The sequence below is a fragment of the Xenopus laevis genome, chromosome 5L (genome assembly GCF_017654675.1).
Source record: "Xenopus laevis strain J_2021 chromosome 5L, Xenopus_laevis_v10.1, whole genome shotgun sequence".
Taxonomy (NCBI): Eukaryota; Metazoa; Chordata; class Amphibia; order Anura; family Pipidae; genus Xenopus; species Xenopus laevis.
The window spans coordinates 92100486-92114998 of record NC_054379.1 but is presented as its reverse complement, the minus strand read 5'-3'; positions in this window follow the sequence as shown (position 1 = coordinate 92114998).

Genomic DNA, 14513 nt, shown 5'->3' with positions numbered 1-14513 from the left:
GAGGGACTGCCCTCTGACTTTGGGGTAAAGGAGAGAGCTATGGGACAGCAGGGAACTTCTGACTGCTGTGTGTCTCCTGCTTTGGGGAGAGAGATCCGCCAGAGAGAGAGAAAGCCAACTGCAGAGATCCTGAACCACAGGGAACTTCTGACTGCTGTTTGTCTCCTGCTTTGGGGAGAGAGATCCGCCAGAGAGAGAGAAAGCCAACTGCAGAGATCCTGAACCCAGGGAAGCTGTCTGGCTGTTTGCTGAGAAAGTCCCAGGCTGGAAGGCTGCTCAGAGGTCCAGGTGATTACCCTGCTGGAGGACAGAGCTGCCTGCATCATCTCAATATCTGCTCATATCTGCTACTAAAGTGATCCATTGATTTAGGAGCACAAACTGTGAGTAAACTGCCAACACCATATCCTATGGGAGAACTGCGTAATTATTAACCCATAGGAGGTAACCTAGCTGTTGCCAAACTATACCCTCTGCTAAGTGAGTCTTCACCAGGAAGGATTGAGATTCTCACTAAGTGGTGGGAGTTATACAGCTGACCAGCAAACTAAAGAAACAGCCACTGATTTGGAGAGGATTAATTCACAAGGGCCCAACTTGCACAAATCAATTACGACTATGACAGGGGAGTTCATACAGCATTACAGTTGCTTTATACAGTATACAGTATATGATAGTGTTAAACTGCTAACCTTTTATAATATGCTGTTTGTTTAATATTGCTGGTTATATTCAGATCCCTGCCATTAGCTTCTCTTAAATAATAAGGGATCTTCTTGTTTAAACACCATTTACCTTGCTGTGGTTAATCTGGGAAAGATACGGGGTGCCACTGAGTGTGCTGGTGTTACCTATTCATACATATTCATACATATTCATACATATTCATACATATTAGCTTCACCCAATGGTGTGCTACATAAATATGATTAGCAAAACAGGATGCGTACTCCAACCTATACACTATAAATGGTAAAATCCAGCATTATGTAGTTTCACATCTTAAAACTAACAAAAGCCTTTGTTAATTACACCTACAATAGTAGCCCTGAGCAGTACCCTTGGTTTGATTTAGGGCACCCCTTGTAAAAGATTCTCATTTTGCTCTGAAGTTCCCCAGGATATTGTCATTTGTGTTCCTTTTTGACTGACCACGTCGCCAATCAAAAAATGTCCCTTGGCCGTACAATTGTCAGGTTTTTATAAGGACATTATTACACACATGGAGGGTCATCATAGGTAATAAATAAACTTGTGATTAGTGAGCCTGAGAAGGTTTTGTAGGCAACCTTAAAACTGTAAGCCACCTAGGTTATTTATGTATTTATGTCATAATATCTATATTGGATTAGTAAAAACGGGTATGTTAGTCATGCATCCCTGCTTTGCATCCAGACCTGCTTGCTTTGGTCAATGAGATATATTGCTATAAATACTTCCAGCTAACACATTTTAACGACCCCTCACAAAGTGAAAATAAAATTATAATTCAATTTAAAAAAATTCAAAAGGAGAAGTGTTTAAGGAATATGTTTTCATCTTTAAGCTATTGCCAATTTAATATCAGACTTGGTACGTTTATTCTCAACAAAATTTTTGCACATTTGGCAGGTCATTTTTCATGCCAATCATTTCAATTTTACTGTCCTGTGAAGGATATTAAATTGTTATGGCTGATAACTTTAATCTTACTCAGGATTAGATAGAACGTCAAATTGAAATTCTAATTCACCTGTTTATCCTTGTTCAAATAGTCAGTAAGTGTCCAATTTGATTAATAATTTTAAAGTTCAGTTGGACCTTCTAAATGCATGAAGGAATTTCAATGATATTGACAACTCATGTCTTACAAAAGAATTATAGTACTCTATGAAGGATATAGTTTTATATTGGCGTCATCCAATTTACAGATGCTATTCTGAATGTACATACTGTAAACTAAAATATTGGGTTTTCAGGAGAAGATACCCAGCAATTCAATACAAAATTATTATAGTAGAGTACACAACAGACTTCCTAACATAATTTTATAGTGTTTGTAATGTATTTTCTTTTGTAGATAATGTGGCATATGTAAATTAAAATTAATGTCAGTAGTATGGCTGTAGTATGGATCAGAAGACACGAGAAGAAGAAATATGTGCATATTTTCTGCATATTCATGACTTGAAACTATTATGGTCTTTAATAAATTATAAGCAGTGTTATTAATCAGGAGGGATAAAGCTGTATTAAATCATATATATCAATGTTTAGACAAATCTATTTGGACAGAACTTCTTCTGACAATAACATTAAATATAACTATTACCTTATAGCATTAGAAACTAAAATCTGTTTGATAAGGGGAACCTTAAAAATCTGAAAAACATTGGCTTTCTCCCCATTAATACCTGAAGGAAAGAGTGAATAATGGCAACTACAAAAGAATATCTATTGTCTAAATCCAGATTATTTGTATGTTGCTCTCAGATTGAATTTTGCATCTCATTGTACTTGTATATACGGTACAAGATCTGTATTAGAATGTTGCGTATCTTACATGTACTACCAGTTTCCAGGAGAAAATACCCTGCAATATTTTGAATCATATACAGTAATGCTGGCTAAAATGAAAAATCGCCGGTGCTAATCACACGCGGCGATTTGTTTTCCGAAGTCTCCCGAAGTTCGGGCAACTTCAGAAAACGAATCGCCACGTGTGATTAGCACCGGTGGTTTTTCATTTTAGCCAGCGCAGAGTGAGGGAAGGCGTTCGGGGAGATTGGTCGCCGCAAAGACGAGGCGATTAGTCGCCAGGCGACTAAATCTTCCCGAATTGCCTAGTGTGACCTTACCCTAATGGCAAGTGTATATGGCTCAGCATGCCATCTATAGCTTTGTCACAGCAACTTCAATTACTACACCTAACTTTAACACAGGCCAATAAACTCCATGGAAAAAGTGTTTTACTGGGCTTTGTTCATCTCGACCATTGGCTTTGGTGTGTTTGTTTCACTGAGATAATATGCCTTTATCTTTCAGAGATACACCAGCTATAAATTATATTGTAAGCACCCTGAGAAACACAGAGCTAAATATGGGGATATTGTATAACTTGTACACAAATCAAAGTCTTTCAAAGGGCACACTGCTAATCAGGAAAACCAGGTTTCAGGAAGGACACAAAGAAATCATTGTGTGTCACTATGCACATTAGCCACTGATAAAAGGAGAGCAGTAAGAAGCTATGATACAGTATGTCATGAATTAGCTAACAGAACCTGTTCTTCTTTTTCACAAGTCAGTGACATCTGAAGTGATAAGCCATGATTGGATTCTATATCACATCTCTAATGCTCAAAGGATAAAAAGGGTTTTTTTGTCATGAGATATTTTGTGCTTGAAACATTTTTTTATTGTTAAGCTTCTAAGTAAAGTTTCAAAGCTGCCTTTTTTCCTCACAAATAATTTTAACCTGGCTTGTTTTAAGTTGAAATGCAATGTGCAAATTTTTGGGGAGCAAAATTGTGCCTGCCTAAAAATTGACGTTCCCTAAAAATGAATCCATTTTATTTGTAGTAGAATACAGAAAAGTCATAAATACCTTACAAACATATCTTTATATTGCTGTCATCAGGGTCACATAACAATCATCAAAATATTAATGTACATTATGGGGCAGATTTATCAAGGGTCGAATTCCGAGGTAATGGGAGTTCTTTTAAACTCCCACCAACTTGAAATTCGAATAAAAAAGACCAACCGAAATTTATTAAAAGAATCAAATTTTTTAACTGTATTCGATCGTTCAAATCGAATTCGGTTCGTATTCGATCGAATTAGATTCAAAGTATTTTGATAAAATAACTTTAATTTTTCAAAGTCCACCAAATGACTCAAAATAGGTTCTAGGAGGCTAAAACAGCAATTCGGCAGATTTTAGATGGCGAATAGTCAAAGCAGAATTTTCAAAGAGATAGTACACAATAAATTTTAATAATGTACTTCGACTAGGGAATAGTTCAAATTCGATTCGAATTTAAAAAAAATTCGAATCGAATTTGGACTATTCCCTAGTCGAAGTACACTAAAGGGCAGATTTATCAGGAGACGAATTTCGAATTTGAAAAACTTTGAAATTTGAATTAAAAAAGACCAACCGAAATTAAATCAAAGGTTTTTTTTGCTGAATAGGTCCATTTTCGATCGCATAGGTCAGTTTTTGATTGAATTTGAATCGTACGAATCTAAGTAATAGCGCATTTCCCAAAAAAATCTTCGAAATTACAATTTTCGAATTTCTTTCGAATTTTAATCAAATTTGGACCATTCCCTAGTCGAAGTACACAACGAAGTTGAATTTTTTTAATTCAAATTTTAACTTCGACCTTTGATAAATCTGAAAAATACCTTGAAATTCAAATTTTAGCCCCTATATGTATAGGTTATGTTGGAGATCAGATAGGTAGTGTAAAAACATTGGTCAAATAATTTTATAGAAAAATTATAAATTGCAAATAAAGTCAGTGTTATGATACTGTACACGTAAAAAGAGGTTTCATTTCTGGTGTCAGTATTGCTTTAAAAATACATCTCATACAACTCCTGCAGTAGTGAAATTTACAGCTTTGACACACTTTGCCATTTTCCACTGATGTTGTAATTGCTGTTTTCTAAAACTTCAAAATGTTTCTGGTAAAGTAGGGGAGATGCTGAAGTCCTTGGCAATGTAGCAATGGATATTTTGTCAAAGTAGTAAATGTTCCTGAAGTCCCATTATTTCAATAGTATTTCAATGACCATGACAATTTTATCGATGGCCAGTAAAATATTGTTGATTTCTTCTGCCATTTTGCTCAAAAGACATTTTTCATCCTCCCACAAGAAATAATAGGATTTTGTCACGTCTATGCTGGTAAAGTAATTTTACTTGCTATTTTGGGAAGGTCAGTATCAAAATTCTTTATATCTAGGGCAAGAGTAAAAAATGGTTGATGTATCTAAGATGTACCAAGAGGAAACATTTCTAGCAAAGATACACTTTTCCACAAAAGTATTAACCAAATTTACTAAAGTAATTCATCCTACTAAACATAAACTGGGACCATATACAGTATGTTCCATCTGGTGGAATACTGGGTGCGAGCTGGTGGTCTTACGGTGTTGGCAGACGGGGAGATTAGTCTCCCAGTAACAAATCTTCTCTACTTCGGGCGACTAATCTCCCAGAAATGCCTTCCTACTGACAAGAATACAAATTGACGGCAGGATAGTATACAAATAGCTTTTGCCAGAAGTTGGCTCACGAGGAGCGATTAATATGCCATCCCGCCGGTGATTCGTATTCTTGCCAGCATTTTGGGGAGATTAGTCGCCCAAAGTAGATAAGATTTGTCGCTGGGCCCATCTGCCACCACCCTTAGGTATAAAGCGCTAACAATCTTTCTGTTGATTTAAAAATATGTGGCAATACAATGTGAAGGAAGAATATATTTTAAAGCCAACACTGATAGAAACATCCCAGGTTGTCAACCTAAGTCAACCTAAGTATATACACCGATTGTTTATTCTCATCCCCCATGGAACTAATAAAATAGTACTAATGAATGCTGATGACAAATTGCAAACTACTGTAGGGCCCTATAGGGATACAGGCCCTATAGAGTTAATCTTTTCACCATTTCCTTGGGTTATTGGTTAGAATCCCTGTTACAAAATAACCTTTACAGTGATAGGCTGAGAGATTTGATGACACTGCTCTGACACACTCCTACATAGTGTGTGCAAGGCAGTTTCTTTTTCTTGATTCGAATCTCATCTGTGAGTTTTCTTGTGATAAACCATGAGATTTTTTCTCACTGAATTGAATCTGGCCCATAGTACACTCAAACATATTTGGCAATGCCTTGTTAATGTAAGCGTCTAGATCTTGTATCATGAGTTAATATAAGTATCCTCTGATTTTGCTTGACTCTCCCTCTTCACTCTGCTGCTTCCTTAAGGCTAATGTCACACAGGGGTGAAACTTGGCCTGCTGAAAAATGCAAGCAGAGAATCAGCTCCTACACTGGAACCTTACCTTGCCTACACCTGGAAGCATTGTGTTGACCCAGGTGCAGACACCAAAAATGCAAACTTTCTCATTTTGGCACCTGAATCTGTGACATGTGCCTGCACCTGGGCCAATGCAATGGATCTAATAAGGGCTGATTCTCAGCCTTTGTTTATCAACAGGCCAAGTTTCAGTCCTGTGTGACATTAAAAGGTCAGTATACCCCCTTGTTAAACTTGATACAGTTATTTGGTCTTGTGCGTAACATATATTTTGCCTATTGTTTTAATCATGAAAATTCCAAGTTTTTTGTTGTTTCTTGAGCTGAACAGGAAACTGAAGCTACATGTTTGGTCCTTGCTATCTGTTTTCTCAGCAGGAGTCAATTATCGACCTCATAAGGGTAAAACATGTAGTAGCTTCAGTTTGTCCTGTTTAGCTCAAGAAAAAAAACAATAAGTAATTTTAAAATCAAAACAAGAGGCAAAACGTACAGTATATTCAGCACAAGCCCTATCACTAAAGTCATTTTGAACAAGGGGGCATATTGTCCCTTTAAGTTGATTTGTCTGCTTGATTCCATGACTGCTCTGACAAATTCACGTGGACCGTAAAATATTATGTTATAAATATATATTAATAATATATTTACTATAAATATTATAAATATTATAAAAGAAAGTATGCTTGTGTGGCATTTTGTCACTTTACATTTCTAACTCTTTTTTTAAAATTTTCTAGTGCAGTTACAACTCTTACTTGCTCTTATCCTTTTGCATAAAGAATGCAGTATATCTTTTTATGACTAAAACATACATTGTTATTAAAGGGCATGCAAAGGCAAAAAAATAAAATCCCATTTTTACTTTCTTTAATAAGAAAGAAACCCATCTCCAATATACGTTAATTAAAAAATGTGTACCGTTTTTATAAGAAACCTGACTGTATGCAGTAAATTCTCCCTTCATTTACTGCTGTGGATAGGAATTGTCAGACGGTCCCTAACTGCTGAGCAGGAAAACAATCATACTTATGAACAGCAGGGGGAGCCCTTGCCTTACTTCCCAGCCATGCATAACTCAAGCAGCTTTGTTTTTGACGATCCCTAAGCAGCCCAGACCACACTGAGCATGTGCACAGTCTTGGTCTTGCAAAGATGTTTAACAAAGTTACAAGATGGTGACCCCCCCTGTGGCCAACTTTGAAAGCATAAATCATTTGTTTGATTAGGCTTGTGATGCAGTAAGTTCATGTTAATATTTAGTATACAAAATACAGCATTTTTAGCCTAATTCTATTTTAGACTTTACATGCCCTTTAAAGGGGTGGTACACCTTTAGATTAACTTTTAGTATATTACAGAATGGCTTATTCTAAGAAACTTTTCAATTGGTATTCATTATTTATCTTTCATAAAGGCCCTTTTCTATTCATATTTCAGTCTCTCATTCTAATCAATGACTGGTTGCTAGGGTAATTTGGACCCTAGCAACTAGATTGCTGAAATTGCAAACTGGAGTACTGCTGAATAAAAACTAACTCAAAACCACAGATAAAAATGGAAACCAATTGCAAATTATCTCAGAATATCACACTCTACGTCATATTACAAGTTAATTCAAAGGTGAACAGACCCTTTAAATCTGTTATGTTATTTACAACGTACCACGGCCACATTTTCTCTGTGAATAATGTAGGAGTAGAACAATGTTTTCAGTCAGTGAGGTCTTGAACATTTTTTGTAATTACTCTAATAATATGGTCAGGCTTTAAATATTTCCTTTTAACTGTGTTCCTGAAACAGACTGTTTTTATATCTAAACTCTGAAATACATCAGAAAATAGATGAGGCTGAATCTGGCTTTGCAAAAAACACTGTGTAGTGCAGACAAGACAAATATTTGACTTGTAAAATAATTTGGGGTTATTTAGTTGCACTATAAATAAAAAATACAGCTCTGGGGAAGATGGATGGGCGGTTTATTGGCATGGTTATTACACATTTGTAATTTCCTGCTTGTTTTACTAGTCAACCAAAGACACAATCATTTTCTAATTAATCTGATTATACTTTTAACTGGAGGCTTAGTTGCTAATAGTTTAATACTTTTCTGTATAGCTGATTTTGTACTTAAAGAGTTTTATCCAGACTTACTAGGCTGGAATACAGAAAAATTAATGCATTTAGCAGATGTGTTAATAAATGAGAATAAATGAGAAATGAGAATAAATTTAATTTAAGTATGAGGGAATTATATTGAAAGAGTTGAGCAACATACTGTATATAAACAATTTATTCGTGTATACATTGAGAAGATAGCATAATCATTAAAATCAACAACTTTCAATTTATGAGAAAATACAAGTTAAAAGGTAAAACAAAAGCACCTACTAAGATGCACAAGCAGCACCCTGTCATCACCTTCAAGATCATGCAAAACTTCCAATACAGGTATGGGATCTGTTATCTGGAAACCTGGATGGAAAGGACATCTCACATAGACTCCATTTTAATCAAATAATTCAGTTTTACTTTAATTATTGCCCTTTTCTCTGCAATAATAAAACAGTACCTAATATGTGTTTCTAACTAAGATAATTAATCCTCATTGGAGGCAAAACAAGCTTAATGGGTTTGTCTGATGTTAAATTGAAATTTTAGCAGACTTAGGGGCCCATTTATTAAACCTCGATTTTTTTTCTGGGCAAGGTTTTATGTGGGAAAACCACATTTTTTTTGCTGCTAAAACTAAGAATCTGAAAATACGTCATCTTAAACCTGTCATGTAAAAGTCAATGGCAAATGTTCCTGAAGTTGTTTCTTGACATCGTGATCTGCTTTGGATAATCAGAAAAAGTCGGGTTTCACCCAATAATCCAAAAAAGTCAAGTTTTCTCAGCGGAAATTTAAGTCAATCAAATTTTTGGAGACTCAATTGCATGATACAAATTGACGCTCAATTTTGTTGTGACTTTTTTTTGAGAAAATATAAATGAGCTGCTATCTGGTTGCCTTCCCATTGTTAGGCCGCTAGGGGGAAAGGGAAGGGTGATATCGCTCTAACTTGCAGTACAGCAGTAAAGATTGACTGAAGTTTATCAGAGCACAAGTCACATGACTGGGGGCTCCTGTAAAACTGACAATATGTTGATAGATAGATGATAGATAGAAAAAAGATAGATAGACAGTGAGAGATAGATAAATAGATAGATAATAGATAAAGAGTGAGAGACAGACAGACAGACATGATATCTATCTACATATATATATATATATATATATATATATATATATATATATATATATATATATATATATATATATATATATATTGTAGGATATGGGTGTCAAAAGGGCCCGATATTGTGTGTATTTTACCAGCATTAGGCTGGTGAAGTATAAACTCCAGGGAAAAGTCTGTGCGGCTGCAGCAAATAATGCTGTTAATTCTATTCTGGCTTAGGAAAAGCTGGATAGTGTGTCCCTGGAGTGAATGGAAGAGAGCAGGGTGGGCTTCCATTCCTTGATTCAGTAAGGGCTAGAGGCAGTTAACTAATTAAGCTACAGGTGAGCTGTAGTTAAAAGGAGGTGTGGAGCAACATCTCAGGGCTTCTTCCCCTGGATATCTCCTGGAGCTGGAGGAGGGTGTGGGGCCATGTGAGGACCTTCTTGAGTTAAGGAAGGTGCCTGTGTGTAGCTTGGAAGGAGAGCGATTCCCTGCTGACCTGTGTTCAAGAGAGAGCTCTAAAGGACTGGAGAGGAAAAGAGAAACCCCTCCCAGGAGACAAGTGTGTCTTGAGTGTGTAGATGTAGATAGATGATAGATAGATGATAGATAGATAGATAGATAGATAGATAGAAGATAGATGATAGATAGATAGATGATAGATAGAAAGAGACAGACAGACATATACTGTAGATAGACAGACAGGAAGACAGACAGACCTAACTATGTAAGGGAACTGCCTGAGCAAACCATACCTAAACCTCAAGGTCCCTACATATACACACATGAAAAATTGTTTTAAAAGATTAATGTATGATTTTCTTCTACCACAGAGATTTTTCATCTGTAACTCCAGTAGTGAATTTTTTTATATGTTTACCGCACATACATAAACATGCAAATATATGAGCACACTTAAACATAATTGTAAATGCAGTCAGCATGGGAATTGGGGTCTGGGGCCCTAGCAGTTGTAGCACCCCTCCACCAGCCCCCCCCCCCAAGTGTACCTTTTTCCATTCTTTATGCGATTGGGGTCAGTGGGGGAGGTCAGAGAGCGGCTCACTAGTTTTTTTCCCCGGTGTCCCGCTGGTCAAGTCCGAGCCTAGATGCAGTATCTACTATACTGTCATATAATACTGTATCTGTAGATTGTGTGAAGATCAGTAACATAATAGCATAAATACAAGCTTATTGTTCTGAACTAAAACAGTGGCTGCAAATAATTTCATTTCACACAGACTCTAGTTTAAAATATATTTTCTCATTCTTGTGTGTCTGTATTGCTGCTGTAAATACTGCACTTATACCAGGAGACCAAGGTGATAGTTGTGGATCTTGTTTAATTTGTAAAATAGCATTTTATAATTATCAGACTTAAATACCCATCAATCCTGCATTGTCAAACACAATAACACCCTACAGATTTCATCAAGAAAAGACTTAATGGTTTCACGCAGCAATGTTTGCCCTTTGCATATTTCCTAGTGTTTGATGTCCAATCAGTGACGTGAGTTCACACTTGGCTGCCTCAAACTGTATGGCCAATTTTATATTGAGCTTCATGCTTGATGCATAGCGTCATTACCTTCATTATAAGTGGTGAACATTTCTAGAACGCATGTCTATATTAATTTACTGTACATGCAACATGTCACAAATGATGGATATGGCAAGAATTTAACCATATGCATTTGTACCAGGGGGGCACACTCCATTTATGTTATCATTCACAGACGGCATTATTCAGAGAAAATTGCGTTTGAATATAATTAATCTGGAAAGAAATATAATACACTCACATTTAATTAACATCAGTAGAAGCCAAACTTAACCAAATTGTCACATTTTTCTACTAAGATACATTTCATACATAAGGCGTCATCCATTAAAATAATGCATCCTCTGGTCTAATTTTCTACTTTTCTCTGGTCTGTTTGCATAGCAATCAGACATTTGACAGTGCTATAGGAATTATAGAAATGCGTTCACATCTAAGTTATCCTGTGTGCTTTTAATTTCCCTGGTCCATGTACAATGTAGGGTGCAATAAGGGTTTGACCACATTCCCTTACAATTTCACATAGCTGGTCAGCTTAAATATATTACAGACATACTTTTTTTTAAAGGAAGGGTATTCTAAATAGCTTGCAAAGAGCAAAATTTAATTTAATAAGAAAAAGATCTCCTAATTTGGTTCCAGATATTTCATTTGGTTTACATGTAATAAACTAAGGGATCTAAGGGAAGATGTGTTAAGACCCTTTATAAAAGAGTTATGGATGACAGCAAGGGATCTTTTTTTTTTCTATGTGTCACATTCTCTTTATTACTGACTAGACTCTTTGGATGTTTTGTTATACACACATACATACCAACAAGTAGTTTCCCGTGGAGCTAAAAATCTTATGTGAGTGTCACAGACACTTTCCAAGATGGTGACCCCCTGTGACAAGTTTGAAGTCCTGGATCATTGCTGCTATTGAGAAGCTGAAGCTTTAGGCTGCTGCAATAAATTCAGTATATACAATATGGCATTTTTAGAGTTTAGTTCTCCTTTAACTGAAATTGTAGGTGAATATCTGAAGCAGATTAAACAACTCATAGTCAAGCCAGGCAGAAGTCAAACCAGAATGAGCAACAGCTTTACAAAGGGAATCTGAAGAATAGTCACAAGCAAGCCGAATATCAGAACCAGGAATCAAGTCACAGAAGGACTCTCAATATTGATCAGGAGACGACCACCTCATACTGTAATGAGGGCCTCGTTGTCTATCAATGCTCTGTGTGCATGGGTCAGAATGCATGCAAGAATGCGTCAAAGCACGGGCAACCGCAACATGCATGCATTGGTAGGGTCCAAATTACACCACACAGTGGTGTGATTGCGAGACTGGAGAATGAAAAGTAGAGGGCCTGAATAAACAGGCAAGTTATAAAAATGAACAATAGCAATACAATAGTAGCCTTAGAGAGCAGTAGTTTATGGACAGCTGGGGTTAGTCAATTAAAGAGCTGGAAAGAGTCAGGAGAAGAAAGCAAATAATAAAAAAAAACTATTCAAAAAACTGCCAATTGAAAAGTTGCTTACATACTAAAAGTTAACTTAACGGTGAACCAAATCTTTAAGGAATATGTACAATACTTATAGTTAATCTATATAAAAAAAAACAAAATTTTTTAAAAAAAATTGCCACAAAAAAACATATATTCCTAATGGAATATGTAAAAAGTGTGTACAAATTTGTGTAATGTAAAGTAAAACTGCACAGGTTACACATAAGTATCAAGTAATTACATTTTAGAAATATTTGAAAATGCACATCCACCTTGTTTTATTTACTTTAATAACTTTATTTACTAAAAATGAAACAACAGTAAAGAGAACAAGTGTAACAGGATATAAAAGGACCTCACATCTAATTCTGCTAACAGCTGCTTTCCATCTAAATAATTGACAAAACATCCATTTCTTTTCATCCAGTTACACAGAGCTCTTGTTTACCTTGTCTTTTCTCTTTGTAGGATCAAATCTTTGTCCATACACCATAGGCTTTACAGACTGGAAAGAGTACAAACAAGGGAACTGTCTGTACAGAAATGAGTAAAAAAAAATGTCATCTTGTTTTTTTTTTAACAAATTACCAAGTTAGCTTATTTAGTATGTTGATATTCTGTACTTCAGAATCCCACCAATAACATTTTGCTTTGCAGATAATGAGAGTGGAAATCATATACAGGTACTGTACAAATATCATGTTTCAGATTTCCTACAATAACTAAATAGGGCTCAAAACATTTACAAATACAAAAAACTCCAGGCAACACGACCGATCAGATAGAGAATAACCCTTACCCCTCTGGTACATGTAGCAATATATAATATATAACGTGTTTGCTGCCTTTAGCTGTTGAAGTTTGTTCCTACAACCAAATCCATTGAATACAGGGTTTTTTGAACAGGAGATCCATGAACCACCTAAGAAATCTGAATTTTCATTTAATCTGACCCTCAAATATGAATTTTCTAGAATACCTGGCCCACTCCGCTACAAAATTGTATTGCAAGTGATGTAAATGTACTCCTGAGTGCTTTTCAAACAAGAATTAAATTAAAACACACATAAGTAGTGATGGGCGAATTTGCGCTGTTTCGCTTCGCCAAAAAATTTGCGAATTTCTTGCGAAATTCGCTAAATGGTGAAAAATTTGCGAAACGGCGCCGGCGTCTCGTTTTTTTGACGCCGGCGCCCCCGTTTTTGACGCAAATTTTCACGGGCGTTTCGCGAATCACGCAAATTCGCCACAAATTCGCCCATCACTACACATAAGGGAATGGGCAGCGTTCTGTATTCAAGAGTTCATATTTTAGAGAACTAGCTTTGGCAATTATGACAATGTAAGCCTCCAGTCAGTTATTTATCTAAGTATATAAAGAATTTCCAAGAACAATCTAGATTTTTGATTATTTCAAAATATCTTACATGTTTTAAGATTCATGAAACTGCTGCTAAGTAGAAGATTAGGGGGCAGATTTATCAAAGGTCGAGGTGAATTTTCGAATGAAAAAACGGACCTATTCAACCTTTGATGAATATGCCCCTAAAACTGAGGTTTCTATAAAACTGAAACCCTGGTTGCACATGGTACTGTATGCACACATCCCTGCCTTTCATCATTAACCCCTTTACTGTGCTTAAGTTAAGTAGAATAAGCATTAATGGTGATGGTTCTAGTCATTAGGTTATAGTGATGCCCGAGTCACTTTTCGGGTGTGAGTGAGTGAGTCCTACATCTCCTGCCCACTGGACGAGTTAAGCTGAAGTATACTCTAAAACAGGGATCCCCAACCTTTTGAACCTGTGTGCAACATTCAGAAGTAAAAGGAGTTGGACAACCAAATAAGTGCTGTGACTGGCCATTTGTTATCCCCTATGTGGATTGTCAACCTACATTGAGGCTCTGTTTGGCACCTGTGTTTTATGCAACCAAAACTTGCCTCCAAGCCTGGAATTCAAAAATAATCACCTGCTTTGAGGCCACTGGGAGCAACATCCAAGGGGTTGGAGAGTAACATGTTGCACACGAGCTACTGGTTGGGGATCACTGCTCTTAAAGTTGTTACCATGCTGCATATGAGCGATTGTTACCAGACTAGTAATAGTCTTTATAAATAATATAAACAGAATCCTTATTTTAAATTTCAGTGGAAATTTATGCAGACTGTTTTCATCTTGAATTAAACTGTACCT